Source organism: Macadamia integrifolia, chromosome 2 (genome assembly GCF_013358625.1).
Source record: "Macadamia integrifolia cultivar HAES 741 chromosome 2, SCU_Mint_v3, whole genome shotgun sequence".
NCBI lineage: Eukaryota > Viridiplantae > Streptophyta > Magnoliopsida > Proteales > Proteaceae > Macadamia > Macadamia integrifolia.
Window position 1 is genome coordinate 15,411,968 of NC_056558.1, and position 10,654 is coordinate 15,422,621.

The window sequence follows — 10,654 nt, forward strand, 5'->3', positions numbered from 1 at the left end:
AATTGTAAGGCCATTGCATCTAAGTGGGTTTTCAAAACCAAGACAGATTCTCAAGGTAGAGTAGAACACTACAAAGCTAGACTCGTGGCAAAGGGTTTTACTCAACGAGAGGGGATAGATTACAAGGAAACCTTCTCACCTGTCTCGTCAAATGACTCGTTCAGAATTATCATGGTCATTATTGCCTATTTTGACCTAGAGTTACATCAGATGGATGTGAAAATAGCCTTTCTGAATGGAGAGCTGTCAGAGCAGGTGTACATGAGATAACCTGAAGGTTTTGAGGAAAAGGGTAAAGAGGACTTTGTTTGTATGTTGAAAAAGTCTCTTTATGGGTTAAAGCAAGCATCTCGACAATGGTACTTGAAATTTGATTGAGTTGTGACTTCTTTTGGTTTTGTAGAGAATCCAATCGACCAGTGCATATATCTGAAACTCAGTGGGAGTAGTTTCATCTTTTTTATGCTCTATGTGAATGACATTCTGTTGGCTAGCAGCAACAAAACCTTATTGATGGAGACCAAGGGTTTTCTTTCAGAAAACTTTGAAATGAAGGACATGGGTGAAGCTAGTTATGTGCTTGGAATCGAGATTAGTCGTGATAGGCCACGGGAGTTACTTGGGCTATCACAACAGGCATATCTTGATAAAGTTTTAAAGAGGTTTAACATGTCTAAATGTTCTGGTGGTGAAGCACCCATCAGTAAAGGAGACAATTTGAACAACCAACAATGTCCAAAGAATGATATTGAGAGGAGCTCAATGAATGACAAGCCTTATGCCTCTGCCGTTAGAAGTTTGATGTATGCACAAGCATAGTTGTCAAGGTGTCGCCTAGGGGTCCAGGCGGTTTGCCTGGGGCCTAGGGGACAGCCGCCTTGTTGCACTGCATGTTGCCTTCTATTTCGGCACTTATTTATGCTTCATTTTTAATATTTGTTATTTCATTTACTTAAGATATTATTCATAAATAAGCAAATACCCCCTATTTGAATCCAATAAAAATAGTTTAAAAATCAAATTCCAAAAGGATAAAAAGTCAACCCCCCAGTCCAAGAACAAAAACTGGATTTTGGTTATAGGGACGATTTTCAACTTTTAAATGCTAGGGTTTTTCTCAATTATGAAAATTTTATAAATTCTATCATGTTAAAACATTGCTAAAAATCAAAAGTCCGGTAAAAAAATATTTTGTTTTGATATTCATAAAATTATTTTCATTCAGGCGATTTTAACAGTATTCGCGCACTTAAAAATAAGTTTGACTGAAGCATTACTTTGTCATTGCAACTCAGATTTAAGTAATCTTAGACTTGTTAGAAAGCTGATTTTATATTATAACTAATACAAAAAGTCTCATGTAAAAATAAAATCATTTGGCCAGTCAAACTTATTATAGAATTAGAGCATTTTTCTAAATGTTGATTTTTTATAACTTAATATGACTTAATGTTAATTTTTTATGATTTGATGTGGCTAAATGTTGATTTTTAATGACTTGATGTGGCTTAATCTTGATTTTTTACGATACAAGGTATATATAACTTACTAAATAATGTTAGAAAATTGAAAAAATAAAAAATAACACTTGTTCGCCTAGTTCGCCTTAAGGCGGGCGCCTTCTCGCCTAAGCGCTTAGACAACCCTCCACCGCCTTGGTTCGCCTTGGCGCCGTGACAACTATGTGCACAAGTTTGTACTTGCCCTGACATTGCCTTTGCAATTAGTGTACTTGGCAGGTTTCAATCTGATGTTGGTCTGGCTCATTGGACTGCAGCTAAGAAGGTTATGTGCTATCTAGAATCTGTGTTGAGTTTGTGATTGCTACCGTTTGATATGTCTAAGATTAAGATGACAAGAAAGATAAAGATATTTACTCCTGATTTTGAAACTTTATTTATGGAACTATCATCTTCAACTTCTTCCGGACTTGCAACTGATACTTTGCACAATTTAAGGATGGTCAGCAAACACTGGTATAACCTGATATTTGATCCTCAATTTGCTTCTCCCAACCACTTTTATGCAGAACCTTATGGCATGCCCCAAACCCCAGTCTATGATTCTTATAGATTAGGTTTTATAAAGATGAAAGGAGAGGTCAACATACACAACAAGCAACAAGGTTGAACGTACCTAAATAACTCTTGAATAACTTCCTCCCATCAAGGTAGTTATCCTTGAGTCTTCCACCTACCACTTACCTAATGCTGATGTGGCAGTCAATGGTCACATCAGCTTTCGTTCTCCCACTTGGCCTATACAGCTACATGCCAAGTAAATGGTATAAGATCAAATTGATGCATGGCTATACAAAACTTTAACCTAAGGAGTATCACCATGTTTGAAATGAGAGCCTTAATCCACGAATTATGGCGGTGCATATCAATAAAAAGAATACTTCCTTCCATGTATCATAATGAATTGTCCTCAAATCAAACCTTAATAGGGTAGATGCATGGTTTTAAGTATCGGTGCGTATCGTGCCGTATCGGCCGATACGTATCCGTATCGGCACGATACATACCGATACGCTACGGGGAATTTTGGGCCTCTTTTTGTGTATCGGCGTATCATACGTATCGTATCGTATCGTGCCGTACCGTATCGGTACCCATACGTACGATACTCTACGATACGAACTTTTGAAAATCTGAAAATTCTCGAGAGTATCGGTACGTATCGAAGGTATAGTGTAGTATCGAGCCGTATCGGTACGATACGGCTACTTAAGTGTGAATTTTTTGTTGTTTGAAACAAACACTTCACACTCTCACCAACAGTTTTCTAGATTTTTTATATGTTATGTAAAAACAAGTGTTCTACAACTTCCATGGAAATTTTTTATTTTTCTCAAAAAAATATATTTTTAAAATTTTTTTATTCCGAAATTAATTTAAAAAAAAAATAATAAAAATCCACAAAAAAAATTTTTTTTTTAGAAAATTTAGTTCATTCAACTCTTAAAAATAATGTCATAACTTATAATTACTAAATACATGATTTCAAATGAAACCCACATTTTTTCCCCAAAAAAGTGAGGGTTTCAAATTATTATTTTTTATTTCTCAGATCTACTCAAATATATTGATCCACACTTTGTTGATTTTTTATATGTTCTTTAAAAACATTTAATCTACAACTTCTATAAAAAAAAATTTAATTTTTCTACAATGAATGGGAGACCCACTACCATAAATATTTCGACTGGGGTAAATATTGTGCCTATATTCGACAAGTGCAGAATATCATCGTAGTTGCTCCTATTGAAGAAGAAGGTCCTAGCCAAGGATTTGAACCACGACGACACTCATCACAGTGGCAATGGCAATGTGGAAAGAAAAAACTGTAAGAAACTCAAACCTCATCATTTTGAACATTTTCAACTCAATATATTTGTCTATCAATACGATACCCTCTACTTAAGTATTTATGCATTCTACATGTTATATATAGCTTTTTTTAACTATTTTTTATACAAGTGTATAAAAATGTGTTCCCTATCCATTTATGTGCGTATCTTTAGCGTATCTTAGCGTATCTCCGATACGATACGATACCCTCCGATACGTATCTTAATTTTAACCGACCGATACGGCGATCGATACCGATACTTTAATCCTTGGGTAGATGAGACTTTACTTAAGGTCTTTTGACTCTAGGCGCATAATATTAAATTATGAAAAATAAGCGTAGAGCACCACTGCCGTGGCCGCCTTTAAGTGCCGCTTTCTCAAAACTAGTCTAACATCAAGGGTTTTTGTCATCCAACTCAATTTGGTGGGAATCTTCTGTAACCACTTTCTCCCTTGTTGCTTATTGTGTATGCTGACCTCTCCTCCTTTCATCTTTATAAAACTCAATCTATCAAAATTATAGACTAGAGTTTTGAGCGTGATACAAGGTTCCACATAAGAGATGTTGGAATATGCAAATTGAAGATCAAAATCATATTATACCACTACTTGCATGCCACCCTTAAATTGTACAAAGCATCAGTTGCAAGTCACAAGAGGAAAGTTGAAGATGATATTTTCATCAATAAAATTTCAAAATCAAGAACATATATCTTTAACTTTCTTGCCCTCTTAATCTTAGGCATCTCAAATCGTTGCAAACATAAAGTAAGGACAGATTCTAGAGTTAAACCGCAACTGCTCACTCAATTGATGAAATTGAAAGTGAATACGAAGGCACTTACAAATAATCCTAAAGTAGACAAATCCAATTAAACTATTTTGGTGAACTCTAAAAAAACATTGATATAAAAAAAAGAAATAAACAAACTTTATATCCTCTGGTAAATCATTGATCGATTTGTGCACAAATCCTTCATCTTGTTGATTAACTAGGATGGAAGGATCATTTTCACTTCCGGGCAAGACACTATTTAACGACTAGACTGAGTAAGGATTTAGTATGGTTTAAATGAGAACAGTCAATACCTCGCAGTTTAATGCAAGATAGGTAATTGTTCTGTTGGAAACTCCGCATTAGCGATAACTATGATGCACAAATTAATAGATTGGCTTGGGCCCATAGCTATTTGGCTATAAATTATTTGCAAAACAATAATTTTACGGTTACTCATTCTAGAAAATAAGACGTAAATCTCCTTCCATGATATACAATTGTTGTCACCACTCATCCTTCCAAAGAGGATACCAACTCACAATTGTTGTTTTCCACAAAGTGGCATTCTAGTTTGCCTTAAATGAAAAAGACCATGCCACCTTTGCAATCTTAATTAGGTGTAGCTACATGATCATATGAGCGCCAGGGGAGGCGTCGCTGGATTAATAGGTAAGTACTTATCAGGGGTCTAGGTGTTTCCACCTCGAGAATGTACCCACTCACATTGAAAGAGAGTAAATGGGTAAATTGGGAGTCGCCACCTAGAGGGGTCTAGGACCCATGAATGTTTCCCCCAGTCAAGGGAAAGAGACTATAAACTCCATGAATCAGCTATAGTCTGCCCCAGGTCACTGGGTAAGTGTCAAGTTATAGGCTGGGAAGGTGTTAGGCACCCAATATGCCCAGCCAAAGGTCTTTCTCTTTCTATATAGACCATTGCTATTAACTAATTCTAATCTAAGTCATTGGGTAAAGTCCTAAGCTAAGTGACTAGGCATGGACTGTGTTGACCCCTAAACCAAGTTTCTAAGTTGTCTTATCTAGGTTATGGTATATTAGACTAATTAAGCTAATTAAATGAAGATTTAACCTAAAGACAAAATTAACGTCTCATGAAACTTACTTAGACTAATTACAAACAATTAAACCTAACCCTAGATGAATGATTAAGTGAGTAACGGAATCCTAATTAAGCTAGTTGGTAAACTGGCCCTAAGCGACGTGTTTAAATATGTTATGAGATCCCAATTAAACTAATGTGTTAAGGATTTTAACTAATTAAAGTTATTTTGATTAATTAATTTAAGTTAAATACTAAATGTATTTATATACTAACTATATTAAATGGGATAATCTGTTCGTAACCGATCTGTTGTAACCACTTTTTCCTACCGTTGGCTTTCTCTTTTGAGCCATTTGGAATAAGGGATAAAGTGGGAACTTTCCTTTTTGAGGCTTGGCTTGGATAACATAATGGCTCAACTTGAGCCAAAGCCCCTTCGTCTTCTTCTAACTTTAAAAGCAACGTCAATCACGGAAGATATGCCGGAAAAAATAGTTGAAATCTGCAACTATCAAAGTCAAACCATGAAATTCCACTAGAAAATAGCAGGAATGACGATCTCCTCCACCACTCCTTCTCTGATGATCTGTATCTGAATCGATACCAAATAGGTAACCCCATTTCCAGTCTCCCTTCTTCTGCTTCTCTACTACTCTGCCGTTGGAAACAACAGTGGTGACTTCTGCTCCTATCATCTTTTTCTTCCTCTTCTCCCAATTGGTAAAACAATAATGTAAATTCACAACGATCCTCATCCAAAACCCTAACCGAAGGAAAGGTTTCCGTTTCTCTCTCCATCTCCAGAGGAGGCAGAAGAAAGGAAGAGGATAGTGATTTGGACGTGGTGAGGCAGACAAGATGAAACAAAAAATTTAAAACTCAAGCTAATCGATTTGGTCCTCGGAATTTGAGGAATCTGAATGGATTGATCTCAACCCACCATGTGCTTCCACAATATGCGCCCAACATGTTGTAGCTGAATCAAGAAACCTAAACTACTGGGCAAGCATGGGGAAGCAAGAGTTCCAAAGTAGCAGATCTCAAAGGCTCAAACCAAATCCCTAGACCAGAAAACCAACATACCCATAGCCAGTAAACAAAAATTGAAGATACCCAAATGTGAACCTGACACAGTGAAAATGGAGGACATGGATCTAAATGATCACTGTTGTAGTTTTTCGTGGGATTCAAGGTCATACACTTTGTCATCCACAGACAACCAGGAAAGTGCATCTCTTCTTACCAATGAAGGCCTCCATTGACAAGAACCCGAAATGGGGCAGACAACCGGTGACAAGGCGGAGCCCTTGTTTTCAACCATTCCCTTGAACCGTCCACGTCCAGCTACGATGATATGCTCAGCAAAAAAGAAATATGTTTGCTTCATCCAATTTGTGGCAAGAGGATGGGGAATCCAGAAGTCATTGCTTCTCTTCTTTCTTGGAATTACAGGATGAACTAACCCCCCCCCCACCCCTGTTTTTCTACCATTCAGCTACTCTTGGACTTTGATTTGCTGGTATGGGCGGTGAGTAATGGTTGAATTTACTAATCAATTGAGTGAGAGTAACGATAAAAGTACAAGGGGAGTTTCTTATTTGGAGGAGCTCCTCCTGTTCCTGCACTCAATTCTTCCGAGGCCCTCCTTAATCCTTAGGCATAGTTGTGGCAAGGGAATAAAGGGAATTATGGGGATCTTGCAGGCGGGGGTGTTTGCTAAGAGATCTAATCTGCAAAGGAGAGAAAAAAGGAGAGGAGAGGTTGGACCAGGTTTCAAATTACAATGTTTGACCTTTTTCCCTAATGCCACATCATCATATGATGGGAAAAGAAGTCCAGCTACAAGTTTTGCTCGCATATTAAATATGCTAAGATTATACTATATATTATATGTCTACATGATGTGCTATGTTAATTTATCGTATGTGAAGAGTAGACACTGTGGCTACATTAATATCTAAATGATATGTTATAACTATGTGATGTGAAATAGGATTACATTATACTACTGAATGCTATAAAATAAAATAATTAATATAAGATTATTTTATGATTACATTAGCTAGTTTAAACAGAAATAAGATCTTAAATGAATTACACTAGGCATGCGGATTATATCAATTTAGCCTAATTTAAATTACACTAAGAACATGATAAATTAAAAACACCCTAATCATACTAACTATGAAAAGAATGCTGAATAAGTCTGTTGACTAAGCTCATAAAGGGCTGGAGTGGGCCAGCAAATTCCCCAAATTCAGTAATCATTCGTCTGTGTGCCTGGGAATTAGCAGTGAATGGTTTGAAAGCTGTAACCCATTAAACATTTTAAAAGGCCTACCAAACCCCCAATTGACTACACATTATCTTGTTTGATTTGGGCCAGGGCCGTGACTGAGCATAGGAGCCCCAAGGAACTTCAAATAAGTGAGAATTCTGTATGTCACAGCAGGAACATTAGTAAAGGACTCAGGGAGAATAATCAGACCAAATAGGGACGATCCGAGCTCAGAGTGGGTCAGAGCGAAGGCTTCCAATTTGTGAGGTTTGGGATCCAATGCAAAGGTTGGCTTATCAAACTGAATCCAAGAGCACCGGCCATCAATTTCAAATAAGGGGGGGAAAAAGGCTCCCCTAAATATTATCCATTCCATAAAAACCGAAAATATGATCATGGCATAGAATTTCATTCAGGAATTTATCAAATAGATGATCAGTGCCAATTACAACATCATCTACTAATCAATGGGATCACAAAAATGAATCAGACCAAATAAAAATTACTCTACCCAAGAATGCATTTCTTATCTCCTCCTTAAAACTCATGTTAAATGGAATATGTGCATGTACAGAATATAACTGAAACATTCAATGTCCAAATACCTTTCACCTTCAATCAACAATGCAAGCACAGACTGTCACCATAAAAATACAAGACAGCAGCATATCGGTTCCTCTACCAAAACCATGATCAAATAAGAGGCATACCATTCAACGGAAGGTTAATCATGTGTGTGAGCCTTCAACCACATAACAGAGCCCACAACAATATAAAATCAATGCTGTAAACAAACAGTCCATTAACCAACCCTTTTCAGACTCATTGGACAACAACAGTCTAGTAGCTGAGTACAACAGAATACAATCCATATACATCCTTACAAAAATTGATACGGTTCCAAAAATACAGTACTGAAAATGCATAGACATTGTAACAACTGATCGATACCAAAATCGTGAACAGTACTGAACAAGGAGAAGAGCACTGATGTGACTTAAAACAAAACATGAATATTGTAAACAGGACTTAAGAGGCTGAACACTAACATGGATTGGAAGCGAAGCATACAACATACACATGGACTGTAATTACCGAGATTACTTCAACAACACGGAAGCAGTAAACGAGATGAACAAGAATGAAGGCTACAATAGCCAACATAGTGAATGCCTTAAGACATGAAATGAGGAAAAGAAAAATGCTATCATAACTTAAGCTTATTGACTGATGCATGATTAAACTAATTAAAAAGCTGAATTAGCTAAAAATACCTAATTGATTTAAAAACCAGTCTGGTCTAATAAAGAACTAAACTAAAACTAACCTAATCAAATATTGATTAACTAAACAAGCCAATTAATTAACTAAACAAATGGGTTAAAGAAAAATACCTTGATTGGGTTTCGCCGACTTAGCAAACCATGTGGATCCAGCCCGTCCAGTGTCACAAATCTTCTATTAAAAGGAAAATCCCTTCTGAAAATGCTCAAGGCCGAGCCCAAGCTCAAGGCCGAAACTTAAAAAAAAAGGTTAACTAGTGGGCTGATGGTAGGAAACCCAAACCAAAGATTTCTCCAGGCCCGATACCCAAGATTTCTTCCACCTTTCCATTGGGACCAATGATGCCTTTATATAGGAAAACCCAAGTGAGATGTTTTCTCCATCGCCCGAAGTGGGACTAATAATAGGTAAATAAATTTGATATGGGATGATGAGGTGGAGCTGACAAGGGGTTTGCTCGCCTCCTTATCCGATGTGGAATAGAGTAGATTCTTTTCCTTGGTAAATACGAAATGCAGAATCCCATACCATAAATAAATGTACTAACCTAATCAAATATTATAATTAACTAAACATGCCAATTAATTAACTAAACAAATGGGTTAAAGAAAAATACCTTGATTGGGTTTCGCCGACTCAGCAAACCACGTGAATCCAGCCCGTCCAAGTGTCGCATATCTTCTATTAAAAGGAAAATCCCTTTTGAATGTGCTCAAGGCCAAGCCCAAGCTCAAGGCCGAAACTATAAAAATGTCTAGTGGGCTGATGGTAGGAAACCCAAAACAAAGATTTCTCCAGACCCAATACCCAAGATTTCCTCCTCCTTTTTCCTTTGGGACCAATGATGCCTTCATATAATAAAACCCAAGTGAGATGTTTTCTCCATCGCCCGATGTGGGACTAATAATAGGTAAAGAAATTTGATATGGGATGAAGAAGTGGAGCTGACAAGGGGTTTGCTTGCCTCCTTATCCGATGTGGAATAGAGTAGATTCTTTTCCTTGGTAAATATAGAGTATCGAATCCCATACCATAGATAAATGTACTAACCTAATCAAATATTATAATTAACTAAATATGCCAATTAATTAACTAAACAAATGGGTTAAAGAAAAATACCTTGATTGGGTTTCACCGACTCAGCAAACCACGTGGATTCAGCCCGTCCAAGTGTCACAAATCTTCTATTAAAAGGAAAATCCCTTCTGAAAATGCTCAAGGCCGAGCCCAAGCTCAAGGCCGAAACTAAAAAAAAAATGTTAACTAGTGGGTTGATTGTAGGAAACCCAAAACAAAGATTTCTCCAGACCCGATACCCAAGATTTCTTCCTCCTTTCCATTGGGACCAATGATGCCTTTATATAGGAAAACCCAAGTGAGATGTTTTCTCCATCGCCCGATGTGGGACTAATAATAGGTAAAGAAATTTTATATGGGATGATGAGGTGGAGCTGACAAAGGGTTTGCTCGCCTCCTTATCCAATGTGGAATAGAGTAGATTTTTTTCCTTGGTAAATACAGAGTGTAGAATCCCATACCATAGATAAATGTACTGAGGATTAAAATGGGTTCTCTTTTTCAAGACCCGATGATGAACTAGATCTCAAAATAGCTTAGGAATGAAAGTCCCAAACATAGTTTTTAAGGCGCTGCTAAGGCGTTGCCTTACCAGGGCCTTGGCTCTGATGCGGTCTAGAGATGGTAAGGCAGTGCTCCGCCTTACGTGAAGTGGCGTCTTATGGGTTTTTTTTTTTTTTTTACACATTTTAAAATTACTTGATGAAGATTCCGAATATAGATTTTTTTATTAGTAGGTGTATGGTTTTGTTAACACTTGAGATGTATAGGATCAGCTTTACTCCACCAAAAATAACCAAAACAAACAAAACAAAAAC

At 37.0% G+C, this 10,654-nt stretch overlaps 1 long non-coding RNA gene across 1 annotated transcript; it reads right to left on the reverse strand.

The window, feature by feature from the left end:
• Positions 1-3,612: 3,612 nt before the first annotated feature.
• LOC122060049 lies at positions 3,613-10,558 on the reverse strand. Its single transcript, XR_006134206.1, has 3 exons — positions 9,879-10,558; positions 8,870-9,607; positions 3,613-8,153 (listed from the first exon to the last, which is right to left on the reverse strand). It is a non-coding gene; the product is annotated as an uncharacterized LOC122060049 (long non-coding RNA).
• Between the last annotated feature and the right edge of the window lie 96 nt (positions 10,559-10,654).